General features: G+C 46.5%; 1 protein-coding gene across 50 annotated transcripts in view; it reads right to left on the bottom strand.

The window, feature by feature from the left end:
* The window catches only part of MAP2 (microtubule associated protein 2), a 191,797-nt gene that overhangs the window by 68,100 nt on the left and 102,877 nt on the right, over positions 1-20,820 (bottom strand). For 21 of the 50 annotated variants that reach the window (XM_015289316.4, XM_015289335.4, XM_025152487.3 and 18 more), the window contains one exon: positions 18,998-19,057. The exons of the other annotated variants lie outside the window; for them this stretch is intronic. The gene's annotated coding sequence lies outside the window, so the exon portion shown is untranslated. The remainder of the gene's footprint in view (positions 1-18,997; positions 19,058-20,820) is intronic. 50 annotated transcript variants of the gene reach the window in all.

The following is a 20,820-nucleotide window of genomic DNA, read 5'->3' as shown; positions in this document are numbered from 1 at the left end:
AATCTCGAGTCCCAAAGTACCACAATTCTGGTAACATAACATATTAATAGACGGAATTATACATTTCTCTCAATTGTACTTGCTCTGCCTCTGAAGCTTAATAAAGGATAAATAGGTTTCTCTGGTAATTTATACCAAATACGATTTATTTCTCCCTTGTCCACTGCCTGAGTTATTAGCTTGCAGCTAGACCCCTCTATCTAAGCAAGAGTGAGACAGTCCTCTTAAGTACCACCTTGTGTCTGTTAAAAATGCAAGCAGCGTTCATCTATGCATACCTGTATTAGCACTTGGGTTTTAAAGGCTGTTCCATTCCTGCACTGCAAACCAGTAGTCAACAGCCACGTATTTTTTGTAGAAAATCCTATAAGTAATTCTTCTGATCATACTTTGAGTTACAAAACTGATGAGAAATAAAGGATGGTGCCTGGATCGCAGGCAGAACAAAGGCAGCTCGCTGCAGAGAGGGCAGGAAAATGTACTGCAAGCTGCATCCTTGCCAGCACTGAAATGAGGGATGCTCCGGTCTCCAGAGCAGCCAAGCAGACCTCCACCAGCACTGCACAGAGCGAGCAGGGAGCCAGAGAGCTGCTGCCCACGCTCCTCCTTGCCCATGTGCCTCCTGGGGATATGGGGATCCACCTGAATTTCTGCGGTGGGGTGGGAACAGCATGGGGAGGGACTGGGGTCCAGGCAGTCACACTCTGCTCTCACTGCAGTCTCCTGACTGTTTGCCAGGGTTTCCTCATGGATGGGAACATCCAAAGGTCTATGTCACAATCTACTTCTCTCAGTGACAAAACTGTAACGTGCACTGGGCCAGGCGTAGCTAACCCTCATCCAGACAAGCATAAAATATTAAAATCAGCCAAAGTGTAAGGAAAGTTCTTCCAATATACAAAATTCAAGCCAGAACTCACTTCTGAAATGTTTCCTCAGTTGAGAAGCTCCCTGAAGTCTAGAAACTGATCTCCAAGTGATTTCATAACGGAGAAACCACACTGCAGAGTTCCTTCATTCCCATTTCAGGGCTTTAGCTTTGATGATGCTGACATGATAGGGCCAAATGGATCCGTCAAAGATGCAAGCACCATCCAAGTCAAGAATCAGCCCTGGTAAGTTATCAGAAACTATGAACACGGCTTTAGGAAGGCAGGATCTTCCAGGTATGTAAAACACCTCTGACACTGCTGTGATGACTTCGCAGCCAGATGAGCTCTGGCAGAACCAGAGCTCATGGCTGAACAGTCACCAATAGGGTGAGGTAACCAATTTACAATGGGCTTCAGGCTGAATATCTATCAGAGGGCACGGAGAACAGGAACAATTTCACATGGAGAAACGTGACTTCCTGGCTAAGCCCCCTGCTCCACACCCAGCAACAAATCCTGTTCACCCAAGCATGCTACAAGATGGCTGAAATGCAGCACCAGCAAGTTCCTTGGTGAGACAAAGCATGCAGAAGCATAAAGCTGGGCTCCTAAGCCATGAGAACGTCTCTAAGACTGGAGGAGCACCCACTAATGCAATCACGACAGCTTCACCCTGCTTTGTATTTTTTCATAGCTCTGAGAATGAATGGAGTGGGAAGAAATGTTAAGAAAAGGCTTTTGCCCGGTGAGCCAGAAACCCCTGAGCAGGGTGCTCTGTCTCCTCTCTGCAGCACAGCACAGCCTGACCTGCATTTCTTTTGGCAGCAAATGGGTCCATCGTGCTGCAGAGTGGGAACAGGTAAGTGGATGAGGAGGAGTCTTCCAGCTGCCACTCCTGCTGGACACGGCCCTTCCTTGCAGGGGAAGGTACCAATAACTCCGAAGCTGCAGAAAAGCAGAGCTGCCATGCCAGCCAGCCACTGGGTGCTGCCCAACGCAGCACTACGCGCATGGCCTCGCTTCCCACTCGCAGGGGCTGCACTAACTGGCTCATGCTTCAGAAACCTAAAACCAGGCACCTCTCACAATTACGAAACATTACTAGCAGCTTCTGCCTTCAAAAACACCATCTACCGTAGGGCTCAGCCCTAGTTAAAAAGCTTTGCGAATCCCTGCCCACTCCTTCCTGTTCCAACACCACCCCTTTCTGACAGTTTCCATCCACAGCGCTGTATTTTTTCACGATTTGCCATTCATCAAATACACTCACACACAAACATCTACCGCCAGTCATAATTGCTTCCTGCAGGAGAGGAGAGAGGCACTTCAGCTGGTGAAGGAGATGTAACCATAACAACAGCACCATGACAACTATAAGTGGTATCTGCAGCATGAAATAAGGCAAAAAGTTATTGCCAAGAAATCAGATTTTTAAGAAGAAGAAGAAGAAATGATTTTTAAGTTCACTGCCTTCTGACCCTCGGTAGCGCCAACCAAGCCCTGGACTTGCTATGGCTGCTACAAGCAGGCTAACAGCTGCATGCTTCCCTTGCTCTCAGTTCACACTACCATACTCACATTTCGATGGGCTCTGGGAAAGGCAGCCCACAAAAAGGCTGGAGTGCCATTTTGCAAGATTCCTCTCTTCCCTGCATTGACCTTGCTAAGACGAATTGATGCGATGTTGCATCTCTTCTCTCATGAGACTCGGTGATGGATGACAGCTCAAATTAGGTAGTGAAGAATGTAATTAATTATGCTCTTACGTGACTCACATAGTCTCCGTTCAGGACAGGTCTGCAATCCGTGATGTGAACCAGCCCGCTCAGCAGGGAGGTGCCCCACTGCTGGTTCTGAACAGAAACTCACAGAGCAGCAATCTCACTTAACCAGAACAAGCTCCTCACCTGCGCTGGTGGGGCTCTTCCTTCACCACATACATGAATTACTCTCACATCCCTCCGTTCTTTCACTATGACCTCATTAAATGTGACAGGTTTTCATCCAATCTCAACTTTACTCTGTGAGCTTAGAAAAGGAAATGCTGCCTCTACAAAAAACGTGTCTGCGTTTTGGATTTTTCAGAGGTCTTACCTAACTTGCAAAACTAATTCCACCCCTGCTACAGCACAATGTCTGAAAATACCCGGATGCTATCTTTGGAGCACTGCCACGTCAGCTACTAGAAATGGTAAGCAGGAGGCTCGAGGCAATTTCAGGCAGGCTCTTCCCCGAAAACATACGCAGGAGAAGCAGCCCACGAGCAAGATTCAGCAGCACAGCTTTTGCACGGCCACACACAAGGGGCACTGCATCACCTCCATGGGAGGACTGCACAATTCAGTCGCCACCGCAGCTTGTTTGTCCTTCCACGTGCTGCGATAAAGGAATGCTGCCAGCTATTCCCCAACTGAACAAGCTGGACTCTGACATGCAAATGAAGTATGAAAGCGGTAAGAGGGAAGGACAGTTTGAGCAACTCTTGCTCATGTGAAGAAGGTTTTCTCCCCACGTCAGGGGCAGCAGATTAGTGCTGAGGATGCTTTGCTTCACAGTGCTCAGACACACCGGGCAATCATGCCAGGCACACAGGGGAAGCGGGAACATCTTACTGTATGGCAGAGACACTGTTTGTCCATGCTGAAAAGAGCAGCGGACAGCAGAAAGCTTGTTCTGAGTCCCCTCCACACAGACTCCCTTAAGCATCTTTCATTCTCAGTTTCGTGGTTAGAAAACCTTAGAGGCAGAGGCCCAAGAACCCACTACAGAAGCCAATGCTTTCACCTGCAGCCCAAAACAACTAAGTGTGAATAAATAAGCAGAAACGAGGAAATAAAGGCTTGTAAAACTGATGGGGGGAAAGGTTATTTACAGCAAACTTGGCACGTGGCAGCTAGTGCTAGAACTTTCTTTGCTGCAGAACGCCTGAGCGGTGACCGCCGTGCTGCAAAACCCTGGTCCCACCAAAGCAGTAGGATTATTTCATCTCTTCAAACTATTTCCTAATAATTATATTATAAACAGAGCGCTTCTATTAACTTAAATACACTCTCATGCTTGCATGACTTAAAAACATGCTGTCCACCCACACACAGCCACCCACTCCTATGACCATGACTGCATACCCAGGCAAATAAAATATTCTCTCACTACCTGGAAATGAGAATACCCAGAAATCTTTTGTGCTCTTAGAAGACTCTAGGGGGTGAAATCACAATATTTGGGATACAACGTTACCATGTGATAGCTTTTCCCTGCCAAACTGTAACTCAACCAACCCTACTGCCTACAAAAGAAATGAAGCAGTCACTGTTTCAAAGTCCCACTCTGCTCAGGCGCAGGAGATGGAGGGCAGGGAGAACACAACAAGGAACCTGCAAGCACAGAAGCTGAATCTGCAGCCCTTGCTTTCAAAGGTATTTTATCCCATTGGAAGGACTTCAGTTAAGACCCTGGGATGGGCATTCAAGCAGAAACAGGAGTTTATACGTCCTGGCTTGTAGTTTAGCTATAAAGATTTTAGTTTTGAATTCTTTGTTTTTTTGTTTTGTTTTGTTATTTGTTGCTTTTTTTTTTCTTGGAGGGGGGCAGCAGTGCTAAGAAAATTAAAGTATTAATGCATAAGGAAGAACCAACCCACTGAGTCATTCAGGCTTTCTGAAATCTTAATTGTAGGCCTTTGCTGTGACAGCAAGTCCTATTTCAGAGGCTCATCTCCTCCCCCAGTTCCCATGGGTGCATGCAATCACTTGATTCTTGCTACAGGTTGGTTTTAACCTCGTTCTGCTGCCACCCAGTATCTTCCCACCCTGCGCCAATGGGCTGACGTGTATGCGTGAAGTCAGAGGTGCTCTCCTGGGATAAAAGGAGGAAAGAATGAGTTCTGTGGGAGGCAAGGAGCAAGCCCAGGGCCAGGAGTAGGGAAGGGCAAGAAGGTTGTGCTGGATGAAGAAAACGTGTGTCAAGAATGATAAGATGTGACTGATGAACAAATTTAGTAACTGAGGAAAAAGTCTGGAAAAAACAAAGCCATGGGGCTGAATGTGTGCTGTTTTAATATAAAGAGACAGCCAGGGGGAAGGAGGGGAGCCAGGATTTGCCATCTCCAATCAAAACATCCAGCCTAGACTCCTGCCACAAGCAGTGGCCAGCATGAGCTGCTCTACATGTAGAGGCAAGAAGCTCCACTGAGTTTCAGTGTCACATCAGTGCGTTCTCAACAGACATAGTCATCACCTGGTAACACAGACCTGCTGGTTTCCATCACAGCCAGGTGCCTTCATGCCTACGAGGATCCAGATCACGTTCCTTCCAGGCAGCACAAGCAAAGACCCCCTCAAGGCCACTTTCTGGACAAGGGGAGTAACCTCTCTTGAGGCAGCTCTTCAATGGACTACAGGCAGAAAATTCCATTAAATGTTCAACGGGATACAAAAGGCACAATGGGAGATAGGGCACACAGAAAAGGGACATGGAAAATTCACAGAAGCATTTGTATTCAGGCGCTCCTAATATCTCATTTGACAGAGACCCAGGGTCTAACACACAACAATTGAGGCCACCTCTGAATTTCCCTGGATTCTTCCTGCTGCAGTCTTTCAGCAGCACTAATACTGATGTTGGTTTAGAACGTCTGAATGCATTAAGTATTAATCACAAACAAGGCACAGGTGACCCGGAAAAGGTGCAGAGTGTGCAACCAGGATGATTAAAGATCCAGAGAAGCGTCTGTGCAAGGACTGACTAACGAGGCCAGGGCTCCTCATCCTGAGAAAGAGGGGAATTGGATGGTGCTCGATAATATTCTCTGTCAACAAGAGCAGTGCAAAACTTTCCAATCCCAAACAAAGTTCAGCACTATACAGATGTCTATATTTAAGTGGCTGCCATAGCTGGATTTCCTTGCTGCCAGATAGACAGTGATTTATTCTGTAAGGTTTGTGCCCTGAGCTTTCACCAATTCTCTTCTTTTCATCCTGAAGCCCGGCAGAAGTCTAGCAGTAATAATTAGCAAGCCATAAAAATCGACCTGATTTGTGGGAACCACTGAAGGATGCAAAGAGACATTTCTGTTCAAGGAGATAGGAACAAAGGCGCGTGGTTACTGACCCAGTCATGTCAGACCTAAATTTTGAGGGAATCCCAAGTGATAAGTGTCCTGCAGACTGAACGCTGCCTATTCATTCAGCCCTTCTAGCAGAGTGAATGAATCATCTTTTCAGCCAGAGACAGCCCCTCTGGGTCAGAGCCGAGGTCAGCGGTGGGGCATGTGTTTCAGACTGCTTGCCCTAAATGAAAAGGAAAACATACAAGACTGCTTATGCTGCTGCAGCTCCAAGCATTTCCTCTATAAAATATTTACATTTAGTATCTCATGAGACCTCTTATAAGTGGCAGCTCAGGATACATCGCCAGGTCCTTCTGGAAGGGCCATCTGTCTTCCATGTCCCCATGTCCTTCTTCCGCAGACACTGTTTTCAGCTCATCCTCCTGTTTGGAGTGTCACTGCGTGCTGTCTGCAGACTTTTAGCATAACGAGGTCAAGTTGATTCTGCAGGACAGGTTGAAAATGAGCACCCTCCTCCTTCAGCTGGTGAACCAGCCCCTTCCAAGTGGCAGGGCGTAGTCTGCAGAGCTTGGTTTTGCTGCATCAGCAGAGGGTTGAACACATGGAAGAACATGTGTCTGGGCTGTAATCTGGTGTTTCAGCTAGAATCTTCTAAGGCCAACAAAGCTGTTCATTTGCTAGCGTCTGGCTGTGTAATAGGTGTATTTCATTTACAGTGTAATACAGTCTGTGTCATACAGTGTATTTTCCTTTAGATTTTGTTAAACATTGTGATGCTCAGCAGGGAGCTGTGAAATTCCATCACATTTGATGGGAAAAGGGACGTCTTTAAAAGCTGCCTCCTGCAGCTTTCACCCCAATGAGCATTTTCCTCATTCCTCTGTTAATTAACATCCAGTTTTCCTTCCTGAACTTACTATCCACTTCATTCCCTGCAACTTGCCTCCATCATGTTGCTTATCCATTCCTCACCTTCCCCCATGCACCCATCATCAACAAGATCACTTCTACCTAGGAGAGCTTAAGTCAAACTGCCAGAGAGAAAAAGAGCAAGCACTATGTGTCTGAGCCCAAGCTGCTCTTCCCAAGCAGGGTTCAGCCACCCAAAAGGGCTCCCCATGCTTCCTGTACCCTCTTCCCTCAGCGCACTGCTGCTGAGCAACAGACAGCAAGGAACTCACCCCAAGTACTGTCTCAAAAGCGTAACAGGACTTGCAATGACCCAGCCCAGGCTGTAGCCCAAAAATCAGACAGAAGGTTCCTGACTGCTCAAGGATCAGCACTATCCAGAGAGACAGACAGTGTTCAGATCAGCCGGGCACCCCACTTCTCAGTCCAGACGTCTCTGTGCCTCCAGTTTCTGAGGCAAGCTGCAGCCAGTACTTGCTCTGCAGTAAGACAGCCCATGCAGTACAGAAGAGCACTCTTGTCAAATGCAAAGCGCCCTTACTGAGCTGTGAAGACATACCCACAAAGAAACAGATGCAAGGTTTAGGAATAGACCAAGACAACCGGCCCAACGCTAGGCTCCCCTCTTTGGCCTCATTCCTCTCCCACCCCCTCTCATATGCAGAGGTGCAGACAGCTCAGGCCTAGCCCCACGTGGATCCAGAGCAGCCCTGCCACCAGTGTTAAACTCTTGATAACAAACCCTGGGGAAGGCACTGAGGTTCCTCCATCAGCTTACAGATACTCAAAGTCTCCTCTTACCCCATACACGCTTTCTGCATGCCATCTGGCTGAGCTGGAGCCCTTTCCAAGAATACAGTACTGAGGTAGTTCCCAGCACTGCTGGTACCCCACATTATGCACTGTCAGCAACAGAGAGATGATGAAAAGCCTCCCCCGTCCCACTTTTTTTTTTTTTTAAATAAAATACCTATGTATTACATAAAGGATTCTTCTGCTGCCCTTAGAGCTGTTTCCAATTTGAGAAAGCATTTATATGAATGAGGCTGCAGCACAAACCAGAAGAAAGAATAAAACGCTAAAGCTCCTTTTCCGGACGCGCTGCTAAGATCAACCCCCCTGCGTGCATGCCAATCAGCAGAGAGTTCCAGAACGGATTTACTCTGGTGCTTTGTCAGTGCTCTCTGGGGATATTACAGAAGTCAGGAGATGTTTCTTGAAGCAAATTGTTACCTATCCTTCGAAAAGGCACCTTCCTTGATACAGTGGGGTGGGAGGAGCTCCTAAATGGCAATCCTTGTTATTTCAGTTGACTTTGCATTTCTGAGCAATTTAGAGGGGCTGTACTTGGCAATAGGGGAATTGTTAACATCTGGCTAATAAAGACTACAATACCCACGTCATTATACTTGACACAGACCCGTGATCAAGCGCAAAAAATTACCATTTAAAAGATAGAGTTGATAATTCAGACACCAACCATTCAAACTGTACGCTGCTTTGAAGAATGTACTGCTCTATACTTTGTTGTACGGCTTCCAAGGAGCATTGCTCATCAGCATTTGCAGCTTCTGAAATGGGGGTGGCATTCTTCCTTTTTCCACGCAAGAAGTGACTATTGAGACAACATGTTTTTAAATAGAAGGCTTCTTTATATCAATACTAAATGCACACAACTGTGACGGAAAGTCACTGTGGTACCAGTTCTCTCCATTTAGCTCATGTTTCATTGCTGCCTGTTTCCTATTACCGAAAAAAAGGACACGGCTATATTTTCCTCAGCTCTCGACCTTTCTCTGTTGCTTTACCTGTTCAGAATCCCAGGAGGTCTTAGCACGAAAGATTTCCAAAATCTATTGGGAGGTTCATGCACGCTGCCCAAAGCTCTCCTAAACTTCTCATGCCAGAACCACCTTCTGCTGCAAGCAGGGAGAAAGGAAAGGCAAAGGGGGAGTTTGCATCAGGGTGGATCGGGACAGCATTCAGAGACTTCTGCTCAAATTCCCTGGCACGTTCTTGGTCAGTGCTATGGAAAGTGCCAGGGAAAATATTCCGGCGACCCGACATTAAGGCACTTTTCACTCCAGGTCTTCATCAAATTCTAGATAAAAAAAAATTCTTTTGCCTTAGCTCCTAATGTTCATTTTCCCATTTCAGCCATTCCTGAACAGGGAAGCTATAGGATCACAGAAATGGAAGGCAGCAACCAAGGCCTGCTGACGTAACCACACTAGGAAATACACTGAGGGCCCAAGACTGTCCCCTCTCTGCAAACCACTGCAGAGTGTTTATGCACAGCCAAATTAGATAGGAAAGGGCAAAAGTGAACTATTACTAAACAATGGGCTCCTTTGCAGCAAAAAGCCTAAAAAGCTGATGAATTCATGAGGAAGAAGAGCAGCCTCACTGCAAAGCAAATGAATAACTGTGCAAGTCTAAGGAGACACTGAGAGCTTTCTTCCCGTAGCTGAGATGCGGCTGTCCTTTCCCAAAGCAAAGGGCAGCGTTCTGTTTTACTGGCAATGCTGTTAGCTCTGTAAATTTTACTTCCAGCACCTCTCTGAAGGTGTGGGTTTGCCCCTACTGAGAAAGTCAGACACATCCATGCTGGAAGGTCGCCAGCGTGCATTAATCACCCACAATACACAGACAAGGTTGTAATTCTTCTACAGGTTGGCCAGGCAGAGCCGTTTGGGAATGTAGCGTTAACCTCCTGTAGGCAAGAGATAGCTAAAAACAAAAAGCCACCAGAAAGTCATTCCTACAAGTATCTAACATTTTGCCAGGAAAAACCAAGTTCCTCCTCAGCAGCAAAGAGCAAGCACCGGCTTATGCTTTCTGACGCCCCTTAGAACGACTGGCTCACATTCCCCTGTTCTCTGCCTATCTGCAGGACTACAAATACATTACAGTATAAATTCATTAAGTAACAGAGCACAACAAATGAAAGCATTTTCATTACACGTGGCAAGGAAGCGGACCATCTAGAGATCAGAGCGCCTCATTTCCATAGGTTACCATGTTTTAACCATGTGGCACTTTCGAGACCCATTCATTAACAGAAAGCAAAGCATTCGATTCAGATCCTCTCTGATTTCCCTTTAACCCCTTCCCGCTGCTCTCTGCAGTGCTGGCACAGACTGCAATCAGTGAAAATCCCACATGCGTTCCCCAGCTTTGCAGGCATTTACGTGCATGTTTTGCTGGGGGTCACGTTCCTGGGAGTGAAACAAAATACCTGCCAATAAGGGAACTACGGGAATTACAAATACAGGGGAAATGTGATGCCGGAACACATCTGAAAGAATTCAGAAGCAGCGTAAGGATTACATTACACATTTGTTTAATTGCACCCTCTTTACAGAAAAGACAACAATAGAACGTGGTGAAAGCAGAACAGGGTTTTCTGCATTCAGCAACACTTCCTTCCATTTTCCCTCTCTTGTCAGCTCTGCACCAGAAACACTGAAATAAGCAGCATCGCTGCAGTTGTAATGCCTTAACACCCACCTCAAGCACATACAGAAAAAGACTAATTTTTTAAGCTTCAGTGCTTTTAAATTATGTTTGTTACCATGAGAACTTGATTAAAATGCCACCTACAAGCCTGCAGAAAGGGGGAAAAACAACAACATCAACAAGAAAAAATCTCCTTTTAATCAGTGGTAGTACACTTGCTGCATTGCAGCATTTTCGTGAGCTCCACAACCTTCTGCAGTAAGAGGCAGCAGAGATGCCCAGACACATTTTGCTGAATACTTTATTCTGGACAAAATTTAGCTGACGGTATGGTTGGCACCCACCACTATTACAAAACATTCCATTCCAGGAAGAGAAAGCACATATGCACGTTCTGCCCTATGTCGTAGATTTGAAACCAGAATATTAAGAGCACGTGCAAAGCGAGGGCAGCCCTGACAGCCACCTGGGTCAACAAAGTATTTTTGGTGTGATCTGAGACAAACCAAAGCTACTCAGATCAGAGTAATTTACTGGCCACTTCGTAAAGGAGTCGCCTCGTGCAACTCCTTTTAAGCAAAGATAGACACGTTTACTTATCCTTAAGAGAAAAACAACCATTATTCTAATTAAGAGAAGAGCCAGACTGCATCCCATTTAAAATGAGATCAGAATAAATTTTCCCATGAAAGACCAATTCCCTCTTGAGGACATCATCCATGCTAGAGCACAAGGTCTCCTCTAAAGGACTTCACACGAATCAGACCAAAGAGCAGACATCTATCACCAGAGGAGGGCATGCATCACGGCACAGACACTGGCTGCCATCTTCTGAGGAGGGAAATGCAAACTGAGCTGAAAGAAAGAGGAAAAAAATGGTCCTATGCTCCATCAGTGGAGCAGGTAGCTCTGCTATTTCTTCACCTGCATTTGCATACAACATCATTAACTGTACTATCCACCACAGAAAACAATGCATTCTCCACCAGAGGAGCTGACAAACCTATGATCTGACATCATGGACAACAGAAGCTGGTGGTGCCCCCTACGAGTTGCTCGGGGTATGAGTGGAAATAGTACCACATGGACTTAATGGCACAGAAGGGTATTTGGGGGCTGCTGGAAACTCTCAAACATGCAGCAAAACACACACAGAGGCCAATGAGCATTTCAGAGATGGGGGTGGAATGTGGTGCAAAGAGGTCTGAGAGCGCTGGCTGAGGCCAGCAGGACCAGCTCAGTGGGATCACTGTCATCTTTTTTCCACCTTACCTTCTCTATTTCTTTCTGCTAACTGCAGTGAACCTGGAATCCTGTTCCCACAAAGGTTAAAAGAAGAGGAAGACAAATGTCATGATTATCCAGACCTCCGGGTGATGAAAACAACATTTCTCTACTTTGTGTTCAAGGAAAAGCCTGGCTTATTTTTCACAGACACGGATTTTCCAGGAGATTAATAACATTAGCAATTATAAGGTACTTTACTGAATAAAGAGATTTCCATTTTATTATCTATGGACTGCTGAGACTATGATTGTCTCACCTCTTCTCTGGATTAATGTAATTTATTATTTGCTGCCAATTTGTCCTCTTCCATTGGGCATTAGCTGCATACAGTTTGCTAAAAGCAACCAAAGGAGAGCCTGCATGCCACACTCATAACAATCTGCACCAGCAGAGGTGACCCACCGTCACTGTCACCACTGCTGAAACACACCACCCACTGCCTCCCTGTGCTCACACCCACTGCTTGGTCTCCATAAATGTTAACCAAGTGTCAATGAATGCCAGTGAGTGCCATTTTTTCAGTGTGGAGGAATTCAAGGACACACCTTTGCTTCATATGCTCTTCTGTGTCAGACACCATTCTGTCAGCCTGTCCCTCTGCTGCCATCTGTCACACAGCAACACAGTGTAACAGAATATTGGTGGGACAGTTCAACCTCTACTGCCATACCACCAACATTCCACCTCTGATGCTGTGGGCCAACATCATAAAATAGGAGGCAGTACCTTCAGAGCAGACCTTGTTTATGTTCTTTTAGTAATGAGGATCTTCCCAGGGCAGAACAGCTCTACATCTAAGGCACCGAGCTGCAAGATCAGAGTTCAGTCCAGGGCTCTGCTCTTCACCTGCTCCATGACCTTGAACTTACGAATAAATAAGCCCATGCTTCAGTTCTCCCCTCTGTAAAACATGAATTATCACATTCACGCTGTCTGTAACTTGCCTGTTTGTGCTGCAAATCCTTCAGGGCAAGGGCTGTCTCTTTACATCTGTGTGAGGATGCTCTGGCTCCCAACCAATGTCTTCACATCCAGATTTCAGAAAGTTTTGTTCAAGGAAGAACACTGACCAGACACAGCATCTGCCTGGAGGCAGCATGACAAACTTTTTCATGCGGTAACCCAAAAGGAGAGGATTGCAATACTGGCCTCTGACATCAGTGCTGGAATGGCCTCCTGAGCATGCTGGAGAAGCAGAGGGGATGAAGACATGATGTGCCTCCTTGAATGCTCTGCAAAAAGAAGCAGCCTGGAGCTTTGGATCTTCAACTTACCCGATCCCTGAGAGCTCAGAAACTCTGCCCTGGCCCCTGGTCCTGCTGAAAGGAACCCTTAAAGCCCTTGCTGTCAAGAACATCCCCAGTTCAAAACCTGTATGTGAAGTCTCAGATGAAGGCTGCAGCCCACCCACGACATTAAGGAGCCCCTGTTGATGATGCTCATGTAGAAGAAGGGAAGGGAAGGGAAGGGAAGGGAAGGGAAGGGAAGGGAAGGGAAGGGAAGGGAAGGGAAGGGAAGGGAAGGGAAGGGAAGGGAAGGGGAGAAATTATTCCATGTCTATAAGGCTGCTGTCCTGACCAACTAGATTGCCTCTAAACAACCTAGTACCCTCACAGCCTCCCCATAACACCTTCTGCCTTTCTCCAGTTATCTATATAAAGCTTCCTGCATTTCTTCTTCTGACAGCTGCTCAATTCTAAAACTCCTTTTACAAACAACTGCCTTTGGTAGCAATTAAAAATGTGATATGTTGAAGTGCCAGAATCCACAAGTAGTGCCATAAATCACAAGGTATGCACGTAGTCCCTGCTTCCAACCTCTCTCCACAGCTACGTACCAGGCCCTTAAAATTTCTTCCTGACATTAAAGCAGCATTGCCAACCTTCAGCTTGATGCCATCAGTTAGTTCAGCTGAAGATGCGTCAATGTTCACACAACCCAAAAATACTTGCTCCCTAATTCTCTCATTATTGCCTGTGCTCCGGTTGCCTGTCTCTGCTGTCTGCTGTGTCTATTCACACACATCGCTGTGAATCACACTGGCCAACTGCTGTCACATTTGACAGAAGACACTCAGCTCCTACCTACCACCTTAGGAAATCCACAGATGGCTAGAAGAGATGAAAGACATGAATGCCTCTGTGGATGGAGATAGAAGGAGAAGAGCTCAACCCTTATTCCTCCTGCAGCCCTGGACACCAACCTACGTTGTGAAATACCACCGATCATTTTAACTTACAAAACAGTCCAATTCATAACGAGCTGAACTCAAATCAGTATGAAGGCTCAACTTCAGGCATTTCAAAGTACATTTCCTCGGAAAGGTATAGAAACATTCAAGTTGCAGAAGGAGTGCTTTACCAGATCTTCCTCACTTTGTTCAGGCCAGAAAAAAAAATAAAAAAGCTTATCTTGGTTTAATTTGCTTAGTTTAATTTTTATTGCTAGTTGAAATACAATACCTAAATTCTGCACCTGGGGAAGAACAGGGATGGTGTCTGATTGCATTTTAGGGTAAACCTTCAGATTAATTTCTTAAAGGAGCTGAACTATTTTGTCCACTTCAGTTATCTGCTGCATTGGTCAATATGCAGCATATGGAGCTGCATTACTAACTGGGCTGTCACTGAATTAGAAAAACATATTCCTAATGGAAAACATGCTAAACTGCAGAGAGACAGAACCGGTGTCGTGTATTTCCTAACTCTCAGTACACTGGATTTTAACAAGGAAAACAAAAAACCAACCCACAAATAAAACAGAATTAGATCCCTAGCTAGCTGCATAACGTATGTGTTTTCATGCCACTACATCCCAAGTGAACTGCAACACACGAGTACTGATTTCCATCTATGATTTCCCAGCGTGAACTACAGGGTCTCTCGGCTGGTAATTACACCAAACATGGTCTTACCAGCATGTTGTCTGCTTCTCTCATCTCTGTGGCTCTTCCTACATCTGACTGTAAGCTCTCTGGGCTCTGGAATAACTCCACTGTTGGAGCACACAGCATCTAACACAACAGTGATCTAAGGCAGACTTGGACACCTAGTTGCTAATATTATGGTACTTAGAGCACTGAATCGCAGAGCGTTAACAAGAGTCACAGCAAAAGCTGTTGCACACAGTAGCTCGCTCCCAGGCACACTGCCATTAACCCTAGACTTGATCCTGCTGTGTCTAATTCTGTTTTCATTCCATTCATAACGTGGAAGCAAACTCCTTCTGTGTTCTCATAATTTTTCCACAGCAAAATGATGTAATTGTATAAGCAAGGAACATTTTTTTTTGCACAACAAGGTTTTAACTGAAAGAAGGATACCAGGGAGTTACTACAGCGTGCTACAAAGGAGTCTTACAGACACAGGTAGGGGTAACATTATCAACCACGTGGTTAAGAAAGGGGTGTTGATTGAGCACCTCGAGATCTGCCCCACACATCGCACACAAACACAGCAAAAGGCCCAGCAGGCAAACTTACAGTGTTATTACACAAATGCCCTGGGGCCTTCTGATAGCAAATCTGAAGATGATTTGTACACCAAAGAGAACGAGCTGTCTCTCTGATGACAAGCTCTCCCTTTACACGTGAAGCCCCCAGCAGAGCTTGGCTCCTGCACTGTTACCCCTCGCCCCATGCAATTCTTCCAGCTGCCCAGCATGTCAGAGCCAGAGAACGGACTGATTCATAACTTCCTGCTCCAGAAGGAACCCGAGTCTCAGAGGGGATAGAAAGGAGGGAAAAAAATGACTCATCTTAAGGATGACAACTAGAATAGTTTCTGGTCACGATTATGAAGAGTTTTCTTTCATCAGCTGTGCTGGAAAGAACATTATGATTCAAACATCTGTTCTTCTCATAAGCTTCACTCCTCAACACAAATGAATCCGCGCCTCTCACAAACCCCTCTCATGCCAGAATGCTCACAGCACTCCCATTACTCCCACTATCTGTTTCAGAAGCGTGTTTACTAACATCATTGCTTACGCCCAGTAACTCAGCCTTAACTCTGAGCATGTTTTTCAGCACTGAGCCCAAAGGGGACAGGATTGCTGAAGCAGCTGATGACTCCTCGTGCTACAAAGACACTCAAAGCTATCCTCTTGGAGTGGGATCATTTTTTCCACGACGGCGTGGCAGGCAGCAGCAACTTCCAGCCCCAGCACTGGTGTGAGAGCAGATCCCTGTGCCCTGCCACCAGCCAGAGCCATGCACTTTGTGGAAGACTTCCATGGAACTCAGCACTAGGAAGCTATGTGAAAATTCAACATGAGCACACTGGACCACTTCTTGAGCTGCAGGAAGCACTACGTTGACTTTACTGCCAGAGATGCAAAAGAAAACATGCTTCTCCACTGCTCTAAGTTTCCATGTGATCTAGAAACACCAGTTCACTTTTCTTATTTTTGCTCCTCTGAAATCTGGCACAGCAGTGGGCAGGCCTAGTGCTGATGCCAGCTGCTGATCACAACAAAAGCATTGAGCACAAGCTGCAATACACAGAACAGTCTAGCTTCCCTTCCTCGCCAACCTCGTCCTCCAAACCAACCTGTCACTGTTCAGCACTATGCAGGGGAAAGGAAGGAAGACATTTTCCCCTTCTCCCCGGGGCTCTCTGGCCCACCTCCTGGGCCCAAGGAGCTGGTGAGCTGCTCACCAAGAAGCTGCAGCAACTCATGTCATCTCTGCCTGTCAGATCCTCCCTGAACAATCTTGCTTCTGGGCTGTAAACAGGTTTGAAGCATCTACTAGTGACTCAGCCTGAAAGGTAGGATTATTACTAACACCAGCACCATCATCATCACGATTTACTAGTGACAGGGGACATTCTCCTTCCTTTCCATTGCTTAACAACCATGCCCAAGGCCTTTCAAAATGCAGCAAATGCTGATGATAGCAGATAAATACAAGTAAGACGGTTCTGCTGTTCTGGCTTTTGTTCAAAACAGGCGTTTTCAAAGGAGAGTGCAGAAAATGACTATTAAGATCACAAGAAAGGAGGAAAGAGGCAGGTTGATTATACAATCAATAACAGCACTCCCTTCAAAGCAAGAAAAAAGTAGACTGATGACAAAGGATAAACACAGAGGAGAATAAAAACAAAGGCTGGTTTTGTGCAAGAACACTGTGGCCATTGACAAATTTCAGCTGGAAGCTAGGGAGAGGTTTCTAGCTCACAGTGCAGTTGCAGAACAGCCCACTGGTCAGTAGGAGACTACTTTTAAGAGGCTGGTTGCTGCTGAAGGAGGGCTGGATGCTATGCTGGAAGTGAGACCGGGTGTGCCAAGAGCCTTATTCAACCCTTCCACAGTTGCTCAGTGGAGATGCCTCCTTGCAGCTCTCCCAGTGCCAAGCAGGAGATACACAAGCCAGCAGCGTGGGAAAAGAGAAGGCAGAGCCAGCAGGGGTACAAATGTTCTCTCTGAGTATGCTGCAGGTCCTCCTTGGTCCCACGCTGTCCATAAACATATCAACACAGCGCCATCAGAAAGCCATACTGCTTCTGAAGCCAAGCCTTCAGCTCTAGATGCTAGGAACAGGCCGCACTGACATCACAGCTCAGCAGTGTGAGCTCTGTCACCCTCCTGCAGCCCTCTCTGTGCCACCTTGCTGGTTGTGTCACTTCCCGTGCCCACCCAAGCCCAGCCTCAGCGATGCCCCCATGTAGGATGTGCTGGGACAAGCTCCTTTCCCTGAGCACCAACCTCCCTTATCAAAGCTTTCCCCAGCACCCACTTGCTACTCATTATTTTTGCTAGTTTTCACTGCTTTTTTTAGTCTTTACAGGGACAAAGGACAGCTAATGCTCATGAGATGTTATCATCCCACCACCAATGCAGGGAACCTGCACAAAAAAATACCAGTTCTGATGAACAAGCCTTTCCCTCTCTTTCACTTCAAGCCCTCTTCTTAAGACACCTGGGTGGCACCAAGAGGCTATGGGGTGCTCCATGGTCTTCTCCTTATTTCAGGAGCAATAATTCAGACCGGTCAGTTAATTATAGGGCATGCAGAGACTGCTTAAGCCCAGCAAAGCAGATGTCTGAGGATTTATTTTATCACCAGCGGAGAAATGGTGACCGCAATGAAACTGTCCGTTACTTTAAATCTACAAAGCTAATTTAATCCTCCATTTCATACTTGTGCGTGGCTGCAAGGGTACTTCAGGGCCATGGGAAAATTCCCAAAGCACACAGGATCAGTACAAGCAGTGCCGTGCTGCCCCAGGGCATGCCAGGAGCTGAGTGTTCCTTCCCAAAGTGCTGGTACATCCTCGGGCACATTGCTGCCACCAGGAACCCCTCCTGGATGTTTAGGGTTAGAATGCGTCTAAGCAAGTGCAAATGCATGTAGGGTGGGAGAAGCCTGCGTCCCTTCTCCAGCAGCACATCCCTCAGGGACAGGAAAGGCTGGCACACACAGCCCTTATCTTGCTGTCAGGTCTGCGTTGGCACAGATTGCCTAAGAGCTACTTGTCCTTTATACACCCTCAGAACTTACAAGGACAAATCTGATCCCTGACGGACATTTCCTTCAAACTCATTGGGCCAGGACAGACTGCAGATAGACATAAACAAGGAGGCCGTTCAGGAAATGGGCAGATTTATGGGTTGTAAAAGCTAGAGAAATTCCAAAATCAGCCTTGTACCCAACAGATACACTTATATATACAAGTGCACGTGTGCACACCCACACAGATGCCAGATCTCATGCTAAGTGGTTTTTCATTCTGTAGTATCAGCTTGCCTTCCTTTCAAGTCCTGTTTGATACTTGTACTTATTCCATCTGACTGGTAGCCTCAGAAGCATGGCAAAGGCTACCCAGTGGGACCAAGGGAAACACACTTCAGTCACAAAAAAGCAGAATAAACCTAAGAAATTTAACAATACTCTATAACTCCAAAGAAGAGAAAATGTTCATTTCTTGGATCTAACCCAACCATTACCCAACCAATTCTGAAAACAGGGCAGTACAAGCTTACCATTACCCTGCCAAACTCTTCCCAAATGCAGTGGCACAGCGCAGCACAGGGCATGCTGAACCAGAGCTGGGTGCAGCAGCACCGTCGCCTCTTTCAGATGCTCTTCTTCAGTATCAACACCACTTTAACACTCTTCTCTCCACCCTGAGCTGTAAGCAGGTCCTCGCTAAGCCAAACCAGAAGACAGCACCATAGGCAATAGGCACAGTGGCTCCCATCAGACATGAGAGGCTTTTAAAGTAAAAGAAAACAAGGAGGGAACTAAAAAAAACCACCAACAAAAACACAAGTGGGAACTAACCCCAGAAAAATAAAGCGTTGTGGGAGTTAGAGAAGTTTGCTCGCTCTTTTCTCAAGCCTCAAGGTCTGGTCAAACAGCCTCCTTGTGGAACTACTCTAGCAAGAAAAAAGGTCATACCTGTTCAAGCAGATGATAGGGTGCTCTGTGTGGTTGTTAAACAAGGAAAACTCTCTGTTCCTATAAAAAAATAGAGAGAGATACACACTCTATTTAGTCCCTGTTCAGTCAGATTAGCACAAACTCAGCACTGTAAGGACTGAGATGCTACACACTTCCACAGCAGTCTGAAGCCTGCTCCCCTTGACGCACGTTAAATAGCAGAGGTTACATCACACACATTGCTAACCCCCTCTCGTGATGCCTTTCATTCTGTGAGAAATGCTTGGGCAGTAACAGCAACTAGCTTGTTCAAGTAGCCTCTTCTGCGTATCCTGCCTACACACCCTCTCCCCTATTGCAGGTCTTTCAGCAGAGTATGCTGGGCAAATACTACGGATGCAGAGAGGAGCCTGACACTGGAATGGTCACTGTCAGTGAAAAGGGACCCTCAAAGGTGTATGATGGGGACTGCTGGTACCACCACCTGTGTTTAAGGCAGCCTCTTATTTGCTTTTAACTTCAGTGATTTTAATCAGACTCTCCTTTCACGCGGAGCCGATCTCCTGGCCTGCACCACGATGCTGCTGCAGGGCTGTGCTAGCTGCACTGCTTCACCAGTTTGCCTAAGCAACACCCAGCAAGAACTGAATGATTCTGCTGCTTTGAAGGGGAAGGTTTCAGACCATTCTGACAGCAAATAAAAGGAGAGCAACTGCTCCAACACACTGCAGAGGCTGCCAGTGGAGCGTACCATCCACTTACATGCAATAATTAGTGACATAAAACAAGCTATATGGAACCGCAGCTCCAGCTACCATCAGTTCTAACCCCCACAGGATGAAGAGGAATGTTAAAATAAGCTAATTAAGTTTCCTGGGCTCAGCAGAAAGATCGATGTTCTCGACAGCTGAGCGTTCAGCACTCCGTGTCCTAGCAGCCCTCCAATGTGTCACCCATACAAACAACGCTGCACAGCCCATGCCCAAAAAGGAGGCTCTTTGGAGCGTTAAATGCAGGGGGCAGCAGCATTCAGCACTGACACACCTGCAGCAGGCAGTCCAGGTGATCAGGCAGCATTTTAAGGAATAAACAAAAATAATAATTAGCTCTGTACTTATACGCAGTCATTTATCATCAGCATTGAACACACGCTCCAGTTGCCCGAACTGAAACCTCAATCAACTCTCTGCTGAAGGCCTACTGCAGTAAATGTGATTTTAGCCTGCAGCCGAATATCAACCATACCAGGCAATCAAAATACAGCCTGCCAGAAGTGGGAAGCGTCTTTCTGCCCCAGAATTTGCTGGGGACAGGCTGTAGTCAGCAATCCCACCTCCTCCTGACCAGGACGAAGATGAGACATTTCAGAGAAAGGGAACAGGAGGGACATCCACCCGCAGAGCAGAGCCAGCAGCTCCAGACTCAAAGCATTTATCTAGAAAGCGAGAAGTTAGCATTGAAGTGCCTGTAAGAATCTGGTCACACTGACACGAATGGAGTTTTTGACTCTCTGAGCATCTCCCAGTAATCACAGCACAGAATGCATTAGGAAAGCCTTCTTTTGTGTGTATATATACCCATACTTTCTTTTTCTCCCTCCTTCTTCAGACAGAAATCCCCAAAGAACTTGTGCCAGTGAGGAATGCACCTCGTTTCAGTTTAGGGCTCTTTTCCAAAGACTGCCACACGAGCTACCACGCAGTTACTGTGATGAGGACTAAGCATTTACTTTCCCCACGCTGCTCCCCCTCCACCCCTCAGCAAGGTACATTGCTCCCATTCCAGCCCCTCTGCCCGAGGCCCAGCTCTGCCTTGCAGTCGTCAGCCTCACCCAGCTGCCT

This window comes from Gallus gallus, chromosome 7 (assembly GCF_016699485.2).
Source record: "Gallus gallus isolate bGalGal1 chromosome 7, bGalGal1.mat.broiler.GRCg7b, whole genome shotgun sequence".
Classification (NCBI taxonomy): Eukaryota; Metazoa; Chordata; class Aves; order Galliformes; family Phasianidae; genus Gallus; species Gallus gallus.
This window is presented reverse-complemented; position numbering and strand designations above follow the sequence as displayed.